The sequence below is a fragment of the Ambystoma mexicanum genome, chromosome 1q, assembly GCF_040938575.1.
Source record: "Ambystoma mexicanum isolate Mex_15411 chromosome 1q, UKY_AmexF1_1, whole genome shotgun sequence".
Classification (NCBI taxonomy): domain Eukaryota; kingdom Metazoa; phylum Chordata; class Amphibia; order Caudata; family Ambystomatidae; genus Ambystoma; species Ambystoma mexicanum.
This window is the reverse complement of record NC_090922.1, coordinates 1,533,605,919-1,533,620,716: the sequence shown is the minus strand read 5'-3', so window position 1 is coordinate 1,533,620,716 and position 14,798 is coordinate 1,533,605,919. Positions and strand designations below refer to the sequence as shown.

Here is a 14,798-nt window from a genome sequence, read left to right as displayed (position 1 = left end):
CGAGGAGGGTATAAATGGGGAATTTGCCAAATGTTATCAAGCACTGTACTCAAATAGATATAGGAAAACGACCACTGAGATTAAGATGTACTTGGCGTCACTCCCACAACTCCCACTCGAGAATAAAATGGCTCTAGACCAACCGATCACTGCGGAAGAAGTGAGTGAGGCGATTATGGGGCTAGCGTCAGGCAAAGCACTCGGCTCCGATTGGATAGGGGCTGAATTCTACAAGGAGTTCCGCACAGAACTAATTCCCGTAATGTTGTAGACTTGGGAGGAAGCCCTAGAGGGAGGCATACTGCCCCCAACAATGAGGGAAGCCATTATTACATTGCTGCCCAAGCCCTGACGCCCACCTAGTGACATGTCATCATACAGGCCCTTATCGATTATCAATGTTGATGCTAAGATATTTGCTAAGGTGCTGGCGAACCGAATGTTACCCTTGGTCTCCCCATTGGTTCACCCTGATCAGAATGGTTTTATTCCCCTGAGATCCACCGCGCTGAACCTACGTAGACTATTTAGAATAATGGCACAGATTGACCCAGGCAGGAGCGCAGCTGCTGTGGCCCTTGACGCCGAAAAGGCGTTTGATTCTGTGTCATGGGTTTACCGCTTCACAGTGCTGGAAACATTTGGGGTGGGACCTGCTTTCATTAGATTTGTGCGGCTGCTCTACACCGCTCCAGGGGCCAGAGTATGCACAAACAGAACCATCTCCAAGCTGTTCCAATTAGGCAGGGGCACGCGGCAGGGATGTCCCTTCTCGCCCATCTTGTTTGCCTTAACTATTGAGCCAATGGCAGCAGCTGTCCGGCTAAGACAAGGGGACAAGGGAATAAACATGAAAGGTTCTATCACTTTATGCGGATGATACGCTTCTATACGTCCGCCAGCCAGAGAAAAACAGAGCGCCCATTATGACAGATATACATGAGTTTGCGGACTACTCGGGATACGTCATTAACGGAAATATTCCCGCTCACACCTTCCACTAAATGCCCTGCGAATACCTGCAGCCTTAAATGGTCGGACCAACACATTAGATATCTCGGGGTGTTAGTATCTAGAACCAGGCAAACCCTCTATGCGGACAAACACGAGAAGGCACTGCAAACATTGAGCACTAAGTTACAGATTTGGGGACACCTCCCCATATCCCTATACGGCAGGATAGCCCTACTCAAGATGATAGCCCTCCCCAAGCTACTATATTTTTTTGTAAATATACCCATATGGCCAGGCAGAGACTTCTTTTCTAGACTGCGGTCGTTGGTAGTAACCTTTATATGGAATGGGTAGACGGCTAGAATTGGGTGGGAGAAACTGACAGAGCCCTATAACACCGGGGGTTTAGCGGCCCTAGACTTTGAGCTCTACTATCTGGTCGCCCAGGCACAGTTTGCAAAGTACTGGTACGAGGAATCTGGGGAAACGCCACACACTTGGGTGGAAGCACAAACTATATCCCCAGCAGACATTAAGTCAGTCTATTTAATTCACAGCACAAAGACACGTGTGAGTATGACCCGGTCAGCTGCACGGTGAGGGCTTGGGGTGCATTATTTAAGCGACTGAAGCTGGAGACACCATATAACCCAGAGGTCCCCTTGTGGAACTTTCCGGGTATCCCCCCACATCCGATGCAAGTATTCAGGAGGGCTGGGACCCTCACATGGAAATGAAGGTGGGCAATATGTTTATAGAGGGTAAATTTGCAACTAAGGAAGACTTCACGAGAGCGATGGGGGGTGGGCCATTCAAAATACTACAATACTACAGAGTAAGGGCCACATTTCAGAAAAGATGGCCAATGTTCCCAGACAAACCCCCCCAACACCACTGCACACAACTCGACCCAGGCGGACTTCGCGGTGCTAAATGCACCGCGAAGCATGGCGGAAAGCCGCCGATAGCGCCATGGGGGTTGGCGGATTTACCGCCCCATTCCGACCTCGGCGGAGCGGTAAATCCCCAATCCCCATTCTGCCCTTCCCCATTCCCATTTTCGCCCCATAGGGTATAATGGGAGTGGGGAAGGAGTTAATTACGCCACCGTAAAATACGGTGGCGTAATTAACAACGAGGTCCCGTAGCGCCATGGTTTACTCCGGCTGGTAAAACCAGGCGGAGAAAACCTCCATGGCGCTACGGGAACTCGTAGTATGGCGGAGAGGTACGCCATGCACTACGCTGGCGTAATACCCTCTCCGCCAGGGTCCTAATGAGGCCCATTACCATGAATGCTGGGCTGGGTATCTCTATATTAAATACAGTGGTACAGACCCACACCCCCTCGGTGAACCGGGTCAAAGACAAATGGGAGATAGACCTGCAAAAGCCCATCCCGGAAGACAAATGGAGCAGATACTATGCACTCGCGAAAAAGGTTTCATTAAATGCGGGACTACGCTTGATACCATTTAAACTCCTAAATAGACTACACTACACTCCAGCTAAAATGGCAAAATTCGTGGAGGAGCACGGGAGGGAGTGCCCTAGTGTGGGGCCCAATACGTCGGCTTCTTTCACATGTACTGGGAGTGCCCTGCTCTTCTGAGATTCTGGGGAGAGGTGGCCGAAATGTTGACTGAAATCACACAGATACCCCCACAGCTAACCCCCCAAAAATACTTATTCTGAGACATTGGCAAGTGCTCGGAGAAAACTAGGAGGCTATTCAATGTTGCATGCGCTGTGGCGAAGAAATGTATCCTACAAACCTGGAAGATGCCTATGCCACCAAACATGACCACTTTCCTCCGCGAACGTACATATATCAATGAATATAAGGAACAATGGGCCTCATTAAGACCCAGGCGGTAAGTTACCGCCTGGGTCGTACACTTACCACCATGGTGTAAACTACATTTACACCATGGTGGATGGCGGATTTACCGCCCCATTCCAAGGTGAGTGGGGCGGTAAATCCCCATTCCCATTTTGGGATAATGGCATAATGGGAGTGAGGAAGGTGCTAATTACACCACCGTAAATTACGGTGGCGTAATTAGCACCATGGTCCCTTAGCGCCATGGATTTTAACGCCTGCAAAAAGCAGGCGTTAAAATCACCATGGCGCTAAGGGACCTTGTAATCAGGTGTTAAGGGTCGGCGCCGTTTACGGCGCGTTAACCCCTTAACGCCTGACTCGTAATGAGGCCCAATATGTTTTGACTCTGCCGGGGGCAAGCGGACCCAAAGACCTATGGGGCCCCTTCCGTGTGTATCTGTGTGAATTGCTCTCAGGTGATGAAACGTCCATATAACGTTAAATGTAAATGCCTTATCTGTTTGTCGACTTGTGTGTATTGAGGGGATGAGATTGCTGTAACTGTTGAAACCACCGTTGAACAATAAAAAGAGTTTTAAAAAAAAACAATAATCTGCTTTATAAAGAAAACTTGAAAAGTAGTCATACCATGGTAGGGTAAATGTATAAATCCTTATCACCCTATCTTAGTCAAAAAGCGTACAATTGTGGCATTATTCCCGCCATCTTGACTGGGAGACTATCTTTCCAAAATTGCCTTTAGTTTAGTTTAGTTTAGTTCATTATTTACATAGCGCCGAAAAAAACCTTTTGGTTTTGAAAGGAGTATAAAAAAATGTAATACGTGAAAGGGTTACCTGTTTGTGTTTCAGTGTTTGACAAATGCAGGGTCCATCTATGTTGTGATGAAAATATTGCATTCTAACAAAAATAAATGCTTTTTGGTGTTAAATATGAACATCTTAAAATAACGTAGTTTGTTTAGAACTTTTCTGTGTGATATTGGCCTGGAAGAGGGTGTAGATTTGGGCAACTAACTTGTGCATGCTGTGTGCTTTCAGAATGTAAGGTCCATCTACATTCTTCACACGGAAATGTTACGAGCGCCTTGTCCAAAACATTGGTCCCTTAAATGAACCATCATTTACACATTGATTCTAATTTAAAACTCTCCTTGAAGAAAGACAGTGCTAAGCAGCAATTAAGGGGCCTGTAGCTTCGGATGGGCTGCTGGGCGTGGGAGCTCTAGAGATCCACAGGAGGTTGGGAGGTGACAGTGGCACTGTGGCCTCATGCGGGCCTCATACATGGAAGCCGCACATGGCTTTCCTTTTAAAGCCATCAGGAAGCTGCCACTTTTCAGCTCTCCTCCGGACAGATACACATACACAGAGGGTCAGTGGGCACAAACAGAGGCACTTCAAAGTCCATGTTAAACCATTTCTTTTAAGTACAAATATTTGTCAGTGGTCAAGGGATATTTTGAGGAACTTTAGCCAATTTTAAGACGTGAATCGGCAACCACAAAAATGGTTCAAATGTGTCTACAATTCCTCAAAATAGTTCTGACCGCTGATGAATACAAATATCTTTTTTTACAAAGTAAACGATGTAAGATTGAATGTGCAGTGTTTTTGAATAAGGTTGGGGACAGGAGGGGAAGCAACGGGAGAAGGCAAACAGGCATACATGGGAAGTAGGGCCCTTTTCCTATCGTCTGCCAAGCCCCCTCTCCAGCCAACCCTTCATCCCGCAAACATACTCCCATACTTGCTCACACTAAGGCACCACTGGGATAGGGGAAACAGTCTTTTTCCGTTTAAAACTATGAGGCACTTTTTCTTCCTGGGGGTGTTTTTTCGATGTTTATCGGATTTCACTGAAAACAGGAAAGCCTATCTATATTACAGGCCAGGCTCCCACCTTTTATCAATAGTGTCCCCATTTACGAGCCTCCCCAAACTTTAGCTGTTAATGTGGGGCATGCCTCCAGCACCACTAATTGTGCCCTTTGCACCTCATGACTGATTTGAAGCACCCAATGGTTTGTCCCAAGAACCTGCTCTCCCCAACACCAATGTCCCTCTCCGACCCAGGCATTCTGGTGTATTCTCCGTGCTTAAAAAGTGTCCACTTCCTCGGGCCAATCACCCCCAAAGCAATCCCAAAAGACACTGCTTGGCCATTTCTAATGCTCTGAGATCCTGTTGGCATAATCTTTATCTTGCCTGGTGCCCCTTGTTCTCGCTCTCTAATCTCCCTGCTGGCCTTGTCACTCGTGTGACCCTGGGATCCTTTTTATTAAACATGTTGCATGGTGTCTGGTCATGCCTTTCGGAACCTATTAACTGTGTCTTCACTGGAATATTACAATTGTTGAAGCAGCATCTCTTTCATGTCCTTTCTGTTTTCAGATAAAACATAGTTGAATCCGCTTTGATGCTTTGATGCTTCGTGGATTGGTAGGAGGTTCGGAGCTTTAAGCAAACATAGCATGTTTGTGTGGCAAGAGAAGAAGGTACATAAACTGCTTTACGTGTTAATATGGTTGAAGTCAAAGTGTGTGAGCAACTTAATGAGGAGGAAAGCAGTGTGCTGCCAAAGTGTGTGAGCAACTAAAAGAGGAGGAAATTTGTCTGCTGCCAAAGTGTGTGAGCGACTTAATAAGGAGGAAAGCAGTCTGCTGCCAAATAGTGTGAGCAACTTATTTAGGAAGAAAACAGTCTGCTACCAATGGGTGTGAGCGGCTTAATGAGGAGGAAAGCAGTCTGCTGCCAAAGTGTGTGAGCGACTTAATGAGGAGGAAAGCAGCCTGCTGCCAAAGTGTGTGAGCGACTTAATGAGGAGGAAAGGAGCCTGCTGCCAAAGTGTGTGAGCAACTTAATGAGGAGGAAAGCAGTCTGCTGCCAAAGTGTGTGAGTGACTTAATGAGGAGGAAAGTATCCTGCTGCCAAAGTGTGTGAGCGACTTAATGAGGAGGAATGGAGCCTGCTGCCAAGGTGTGTGAGCGATTTAATGAGGAGGAAAGGAGCCTGCTTCCAAAGAGTGTGAGCGACTTAATGAGGATGAAAGCAGTCTGCTGCAAAAGTGTGTGAGCGACTTAATAAGGAGGAATGCAGCCTGCTGCCAAAGTGTGTGAGTGACTTAATGAGGAGGAAAGCAGTGTGCTGCAAATGTGCGTGAGCGAGTTCATGAGGAGGAAAGCAGTCTGCTGCCAAGGTGTGTGAGTGACTTAATGAGGAGGAAAGCAATGTGCTGCCAAAGTGTGTGAGCAACTTAATGAGGAGGAAATTAGTCTGCTGCCAAAGTGTGTGAGCGACTTAATGAGGAGGAAAGCAGCCTGCTGCCAAAGTGTGTGAGCGACTTAATGAGGAGGAAAGCAGTCTGCTGCCAAGATGTGTGAGCGACTTAATGAAGAGGGGAAAGCAGTCTGCTGCCAATGTGTGTGAGCGACTTAAGGAGAGGGAAAGCAGTCTGCTGCCAAGGTATGTGAGCGACTTAATGAGGAGGAAAGCAGTCTGCTGCCACGGTGTGTGAGTGACTTAATGAGGAGGAAAGCAGTCTGCTGCCAAGGTATGGGAGCGACTTAATGAGGAGGAAAGCAGTCTGTGCCAAGGTGTGTGAGCGACTTAATGAGGACAAAAGAAGCCTGCTGCCAAAGTGTGTGAGCGATTTAATGAGGAGGAAAGGAGCCTGCTGCCAAAGTGTGTGAGCGACTTAATGAGGAGGAAAGCACCCTGCTGCCAAAGTGCGTGAGCGATTTAATGAGGAGGAAAACAGTCTGCTGCCAAAGTGTGTGAGCAACTTAATAAGGAGGAAAGCTGTCTGCTGCCAATGTGTGTGAGCGACTTCATGAGGAGGAAAGCAGTCAGCTGCCAATGTGTGTGAGCGACTTAATGAGGAGGAAAGCAGTCTGCTGCCAAGGTGTGGGGGTGACTTAATGAGTGTGAAAGCAGTCAGCTGCCAATGTATGTGAGCGAATTAATGAGGAGGAAAGGAGCCCGCTGCCAAAGTGTGTGAGCGACTTAATGAGGAGGAAAGCAGTCTGCTGCCAAAGTGTGTGAGCGACTTAATGAGGAGGAAAGCAGTCTGCTGCCAAAGTGTGTGAGCGACTTAATGAGGAGGAAAGGAGCTTGCTGCAAAAGTGTGTGAGCGACTTAATGAGGAGGAAAGCAAACTGCTGCCAAAGTGTGTTAGCGACTTAATGAGGAGGAAAGCTGTCTGCTGCCAATGTGTGTGAGCGACTTCATGAGGAGGAAAGCAGTCAGCTGCCAATGTGTGTGAGCGACTTAATGAGGAGGAAAGCAGTCTGCTGCCAAGGTGTGGGAGTGACTTAATGAGTGTGAAAGCAGTCTGCTGCCAAGGTGTGTGAGCGACTTAATGAGGAGGAAAGCAGCCTGCTGCCAATGTGTGTGAGCAACTTAATCAGGAGGAAAGCAGTGTGCTGCCAAAATGTGTGAGCGAATTAAGGAGGAGGAAAGCAGCCTTCTGCCAAAGTGTGTGAGTGACTTAATGAGAAGGAAAGCAGTCTGCTACCACTGTGTGTGACCAACTTAATGAGGAGGAAAGCTGTCTGCTGCCAATGTGTGTGAGCGACTTAATGAGGGGGAAAGCAGTCTGCTGCCACGGTGTGTGAGCAACTTAATTAGAAAGAAAGCAGTCTGCTGCCAAGGTGTGTGAGCAACTTAATGAGGAGGAAAGCAGTCTTCTGCCAAGGTGTGTGAGCAACTTAATTAGAAAGAAAGCAGTCTGCTGCCAAGGTGTGTGAGCAACTTAATGAGGAGGAAAGCAGTCTGCTGCCAAGGTATGAGAGCGACTTAATGAGGAGGAAAGCAGTCTGCTGCCAAGGTGTGTTAGCGACTTAATGAAGAGGGGAAAGCCGGCTGCTGCCAATGTGTGTGAGCGACTTAATGAGGGGGAAAGCAGTCTGCTGCCAAGGTGTGTGAGCAACTTAATGAGGAGGAAAGCAGTATGCTGCCAAGGTGTGTGAGCAACTTAATGAGGAGGAAAGCAGTATGCTGCCAAGGTATGTGAGCGACTTAATGAGGAGGAAAGCAGTCTGTTGCCAAGGTGTGTGAGCGACTTAATGATGAGGAAAGTAGCCTGCTGCCAATGTGTGTGAGTGACTTAATGAGGAGGGTAAAGCAGTCTGCTGCCAAAGTGTTTGAGCAACTTAATCAGGAGGAAAGAAGCCTGCTGCCGAATTGTGTGAGCGACTTAATGAGGAGCAATGCAGCCTGCTGCCAAAGTGTGTGAGCGACTTAAATGAGGAGGAAAGGAGCCTGCTGCCAAAGTGTATGAGTCACTTAAATGGGGAGGAAAGCAGCCTGCTGCCAATGTGTGTGAGCAACTTAATGAGGAGGGAAGCAGTTTGCAGCCAGAGTGTTCGAGCGACTTAATGAGGAGGAAAGCAGCCTGCTGCCAAAGTGTGTGAGCGACTTAAATGAGAAGGAAAGGAGCCTGCTGTCAAAGTGTGTGAGTGACTTAAATGAGGAGGAAAGCACCCTGCTGCCAAAGTGTGTGTGCGACTTAATGAGGAGGAAAGGAGCCTGCTGCCAAAGTGTGTGTGCGACTTAATGAGGAAGAAAGGAGCCTGCTGACAAAGTGTGTGAGCGACTTAATGAGGAGGAAAGCAGTCTGCTGCCAAAGTGTGTGAGCGACTTAATGAGGAGGAAAGCAGTCTGCTGCCAAAGTGTGTGAGCGACTTAATGAGGAGGAAAGGAGCTTGCTGCAAAAGTGTGTGAGCGACCTAATGAGGAGGAAAGCAGCCTGCTGCCAAAGTGTGTTAGCGATTTAATTAGGAGGAAAGCTGTCTGCTGCCAAAGTGTGTGAGAGACTTAATGAGGAGGAAAGCAGTCTGCTGCCAAGGTGTGTGAGCAACTTAATGAGGAGGAAAGCAGTCTGCTGCCAATGTGTGTGAGCGACTTAATGAGGGGGAAAGCAGTCTGATGCCAAGGTATGTGAGCGACTTAATGAGGAGGGGAAAGCAGTCTGCTGCCAAAGTGTGTGAGCAACTTAATGAGGAGGAAAGAAGCCTGCTGCCAAAGTGTGTGAGCGACTTAATGAGGAGCAAAGCAGCCTGCTGTCAAAGTGTGTGAGCGACTTAAATGAGGAGGAAAGGAGCCTGCTGCCAAAGTGTGTGAGGAGGGAAGCAGTCTGCTGCCAAAGTGTGTGAGCAACTTAATGAGGAGGAAAGCAGTCTGCTGCCAATGTGTGTGAGCGACTTAATGAGAAGGAAAACAGTCTGCTGTCAAAGTGTGTGAGGTACTTAATGACTGCTGTAGGAAGAGGTTCTGACCAGTGGGAAGGGCCGACAGGCAGGGATCATGAGGCATATCTGCAGTGGGAGAGGGTAGTACCTTGATGCTCTTGTTGCTTCATCTACACAGAGTTGGTCATGAAGAGTCGAGAGCATTCCCCTCTGGAGGCAAGGAGCCAACCGAGCTGGGGTTGGCTCTCAACTCTGCCAATGCCTTTTAGTACCAGCCTTTTATTTCATTATTTAAAGAAAGAAAAAAGCTTTGGTGCTTTTGATCTCACACCTTCAAGCAATTCAAATATAAGACAGAAGGAGAAGAGGAGTTTGAGAAGCAGAGGAGGCTTAAGGAGTGGAGGCGGTTGAGCAAAGCAAGGAACTGGAGAAGAGACGAGCAGAGGAGGCTTAAGAAGAAGAGGCGGCTTGTGGAGTGGAGGATGTTGAGTGAAGCAAGGAGCTGGAGAAGAGACGAGCAGAGGCGTATGGAGAATCAGAGGAGGCTTGAGGAGTGGAGGATATTGAGTGAAGCAAGGGCGCTGGGGAAGATAGAGCAGAGAACATAGATAATAGAAAAAAATGAATGGGGTAGTGGGTGAGGAGAAGAGCTAAAGTGTTTGAGAAGATGGAAACAGGATTTGGAGGTTGTGGTATCAATTCGGTGTGAGACCTACCTCCCTCGAGTACGAGTGACATCAATTCATTGTGTGAGCCCTGTTAGGCAGAATCATATGTAGTAACCTTTGGGAACACCACACACAATTAAGACTATAAATGACGGTACAGACTCACCTTTGGTACAAACCTGTACTACACAGTATAATGGTAGCGATGGCTGAGCCGCCAGACTTATCTCAAGAGTAAAGTGAGCAGTATCAATAGTTACACAAAGGACAGCAATTACTATGGTTCAAACAAACACTGACTCAAGGTTTTTGAGTAAAACAATATGCATTTATTTACACATCAGTTGTAAAACAATTCACTAAAGTAAAGCAATAGAAAAATCATACTACACACCACCCAATAGATTCTGGACAAGTTAAGCTCAAAATGAAGTGTGAGCAAAATGGCACTCCAGCAATTTAAAAGGGAGGAAAGACAAGGTTAGACAAAAATTGAGCAGCATCAACAAGTAAGTAAGCAGGGCAATCTAGAAAAGGCAACTACGGTGAGGAAATCAAATCAAGAGGCCTGAGCCAAGGTAAATGGACCAGAGTCTTTGCAGAGGATCACACAGTTCAGAGTAGTTTGTGGTTAAGTCTTTGCCAAGAGTTCGGAATGAAGTTGGTCAGAAGAAAAGTTACTTTAAAGAATAGAAAAGCACAAGGCCTCGGATTGGCGAAAGATTTCAAACAATTTCACCATGGTCGGACAGAACGAACAACCGGGTTAGAACAGTAACTTAAATGAAGAAGAAGGCTGTAGCTGAGGCAGACGTTCCTGGCAGGTCCTGCAGGCTCACGGTTCCTGAAGCGACTGTCGGACTGACTCAAAGTAGAAAGACTAGAAGTCCTGCACTGCCCAGGGAAGAAACCAGCAGCAGAGCAAAGAAACAAATAAAAGGTGTGCTCCTTAAAACCCAGGCAGGGTCCGGTCCTCCTGGCTATCCGGTTCACTCTAGCTGTGTACAGCACACACGACCAGAGGAGGGAGGCCTGGCTTGTAGTTTGACGAACTGGTTGGTCCCACCAGCTCAAGGGGAGAAGATTCCTTGCAGATCTTCCCTGTCGTCGAAGTTTGGAGATTCGAGCCCACAGCAGGGCTTCATCGGGAGGTTCAGTCATGGTAGAGGTCCTCTTCTGTCAGCTTCTCTTCGGTTCTCTCGATCCAATGGTGACTCTGCCTTCTCAGTCCCAGAGAGCTGCATTTTATGCAGTTTTCCCACATTCACACAGCCTCGCTGTCAATCACACAGCAGAGTGGCTGTCCTGGCGAGACAGTCACCACAACCAATCATACAGAGGGCGACATGGGTCTCCAAGGAGACTCTGTGCAGGGAGTCTCAAACCCTTCCCTCACATCCTGTCCCCCTCAGACATTCAGGCGCCTAAGGAGGGCTTCTGTGCAGAAGCCCGCCAAAGGAGGGCGAACAAAGGAACCAAGCCTGGTTTGGCGCGCAGAGTAAAACACGAGAAAGACCTTTACAAAAAGAAACGGCAAATAAACCCAGCCGGAACCAAATAAAAGTAAATGGGGACAGCGGGTTTAAGTTCAAGGCTACTAACTTAGCCTAAAACAGTACCAAGGCTATTTAAATACACCACAGTAGGAAAAATAGGGCAGATACCACTGCCACCAGCCAAATCTTAAAAAAGGGGAAGGAAATAATGTTCCATGAGAAACAGACAAAAGGGATAACGATTAACCCTTTCCAGAACTCTATGTAAGATAGTTTGTACTGGGTCTGTGAATTTAAAAAGACTAATAAAGTCAATGGCAACTTTACATGTTCTGGGAGACAGTAGTCAATCCCAGAAAATGGAGTTTGAAGTGGGAAGTTTGAAAAAGACAACCCTGTGTCACTGCACTGAGGGTGCTGTGTAACACACAGTAAAAGGGTTATGTCTATGAAGTAGGTGATGCTCCACAGTCTATGAACACAAAAATGTTAAACACACACAGCAAAACACATGCAAGAGTGGGAAAAAAGGCTCACCCTCAGGTGAAAAGAAAATCCTAGAAATCTAGCAAAGTACGAGTGACATCAATTCAATGTTTGAGACCTGCCTCCCTTGAGTATGAGTGACATCAATTCAATCTGTGAGACCTACCGCTCTCGAGTACGAGTGACATCAATTACATTTGTGAGACCTACCCCCATCGAGTACGTGTGACATCAATTCAATGTGTGCGATCTACCTCCCTCGTGTACAAGTGACATCAATTCAATGTGTGCGACCTACCTACCTCGAGTACGAGTGACATCAATTCAATGTGTGAGACCAAGTCAAAAGTCTGGTCTCCGTTACCGGATATTATATCACAGATATTTTAGAAGTTGGGGGTCCCTGAAGACACTCTTTAGTGGAAAGGATCTTCAACTGGTGGGGTGGGAAACGCAAGGTTCCAGTTCTTTTAAAAGTAGGACGATGAGGGAGGGTATGCTCAATAATTATGAGATAATCTTCCTGCAAGAAACTTGGCTGACTCCCTGCTTCAAGGTGGATGGATTTTAAATACTGGAGCAATTAGCCACCCATCACAGAGGAGGCTTGAGGAGGTTGAGTGAAGCAAGGACTGGAGAAGGGACTAGCAGAGGCGGTTGGAGAAGCAGAGCAGGCTTGAGGAGTGCAGGAGGTTGAGTGAAGCAAGGAGCTGGAGAAGAGACAAGCAGAGGTGGCTGTAGAAGCAGAGGAGGCTTGAGGATTGGAGGAGGTTGAGTGAAGCAAGGAGCTGGAGAAGAGACGAGCAGAGGAGGTTGGAGAAGCAGAGGAGGATTGAGGAGTGGAGGAGGTTGAGTGAAGCAAGGAGCTGGAGAAAAGACGAGCATAGGAGGTTGGAGAAGCAGAGGAGGATTGAGGAGTGGGAGAGGTTGAGTGAAGCAAGGAGCTGGAGAAGATAGAGCAAAGAACGTGGATAATAGAAAAAGATTAATGGAGTAGTGGGTGAGGAGAAGAGCTAAAGTGTTTGAGAAGTTGGAAACAGGATTTGAGGTGGTGGTGAAAAGAGAGCCAAGGATTTGTAGGAGAAGACAAGTACTGAGGAAGAGGAGAATCAAGGATTGGAAAGCTGGGAGAGCAGAGAGTGAAAGAAGCAGAAGAGAGTGAAGGCAAAGGTGACACTCATGGGAATGTGTCAAGGGATTGAGGAGGTGTTTGAGGAGCCAGTGTAGAGTCGGGTTGTTGAATCAGATGCAGAGAGCGATTCACCGTGCTGGGCACGCATCGGCGGGTCAATCAGAAACACCGAACATCTATAGATCAACCACAATCTTACCTCTACTCACCTTCATCACAATACTTAATGAAGGTACACTAGACTACTGTGGAAAGGGGTTGGATGAGCCTTTTCTTTACAAAATGATTTGAAAGTAGTAATGGAAATACTTTGGTAAAACTGTTTACTGTTAAATTATACCTGGTACGCAGATAATATCTGTAACAATACACTTTCATGTGCCCGCAAAAGTCCCCTAACCCCCTCTCCTCGCCTGTCATCAACTCACTGAGTTCAGATTATGGAGGTCATATGGAGGTCATGGTCATTAATCTGCAATCTGTGACTCTTCAGATGGTTAAGACTACACCCACCAGCTTCAGTCATCAGCCAATGGTGAGCTGTCATGTGAGTCATAGTCCAACAGTTGCTGCAGGTGCTCAGACTGGTCCAAAGGCTGTTGGCGAGACCCTGGCAGGGATCATCCATATTTCTCATAGGGGCATTGAGAAATGGACGCCCTCATAAGAAGAAGTACACCAACTTGGTGTTTGGTCTCTCTGAAAGGTTTTAAAGAGTGAAAGCAGGCGATGAGAAGACAGAGGTTGGCTCACAACAAGACACGATGCAGGGAAAGACTTACTTGTCCCGAGCAGCAGGGTAGCAGCCAGGAGGGCAGCCAGCGGAGCCAAACAGGCTGCCTGCATTTCTTCAGTCTAGTGGAGTCACAGAAATGCAGTGAGGTCTTTGTGAGGTGACGTTTTATATCAATGCATTGTGGTCACAAGCCAAGCGGCAGAGACTCACACAAGTAAACGAGAGAGGTTTCCTCACAATATTATGCAATGCTCTGGAAGAGAATTGTCATTGAGTTGCGTGTGTACTCTTTGCCCGCTGCAGGAGGCGGGCACGGGGCGCAACAAGTCCCAGACAGACAGTAACAGCTGGACCCTGGTGAAGGATTTAGGGGGCAGTAGGTGGTTTCATGTGAACATGTGGTCACTTGAGTTATGATCGAATATATACACCTAATGGCTTTCCAAACAGAGGGCCGCGCAGCACCTTTGATGAGAGCCTGTGTCCCGCTATATGTACATAGCAATACTTATAGATGGTGTGCCAGTATACACAATCAAAGACATTCCTTTTACCAAAATGTGTTGATTCCAGACGCTAATTTACGACAAGAACAAACTTCCATTTTCTCTGGAAGGCGAACGTGAAGCCGCATAAGGCAGCCGCCACCGTGGTGTGGATGTGTAGGGTGCACTTTGCATCCGTCTGCACCAGAGGGAAAAGTGCCTGAGCTTTAAGGAACGATGGAAGAGGCCTCGGCTCCACCTCAGAGCTGCTCCACTGACTCTTCTCTGTTCTCCATTCTGTACTGTCGGTCATAGGTCATGGTAACCCTCCTCTTGCCTTGCTCGAGTCTTCCCCTTACTGCATGCTCCAGTAGCCACTGACTACCAACCAACACCCAACACCCGCCTCACACTGGGCATACTGGGGACCAACTATTACATCATCTCTTTTAATTAAATGATATATTTATTTTTTGGAAAGTCCGCCAACAGGTTATTCGCCACGCAGTGAGGACCTCAATTGCGAAGTAACTATTCTGTATTTGCAAAAGTCGACTCTCCAACCCTGTAGTTTACATTTTCATTGTGTGCCATTTCTGAACAGTAGAAACTTTGGGCAGTTTTGCCAATCTGCTTGCCCACGTGCCGATATCTCTGATCCCTCGCTGTCACATTGCCATCCTGCCTGAGCGCCCCACTGTCACATTGCCATCCCGCCTGAGCGCCCCACTGTCACATTTCCACCCCACCTGAGCACCCCACTTTACATTGTCATCCCGCCTGAGTGCCCCACTGTTACATTGCC

General features: G+C 47.5%; 1 long non-coding RNA gene across 1 annotated transcript in view; it reads right to left on the bottom strand.

Moving 5' to 3' along the window:
- The window catches only part of LOC138522708 (uncharacterized), a 202,336-nt gene extending 188,630 nt beyond the window's left edge, over nucleotides 1–13,706 (bottom strand). Inside the window, exon 1 of the long non-coding RNA XR_011283328.1 lies at nucleotides 13,555–13,706. This is a non-coding gene — a long non-coding RNA (uncharacterized lncRNA). The remainder of the gene's footprint in view (nucleotides 1–13,554) is intronic.
- Between the last annotated feature and the right edge of the window lie 1,092 nt (nucleotides 13,707–14,798).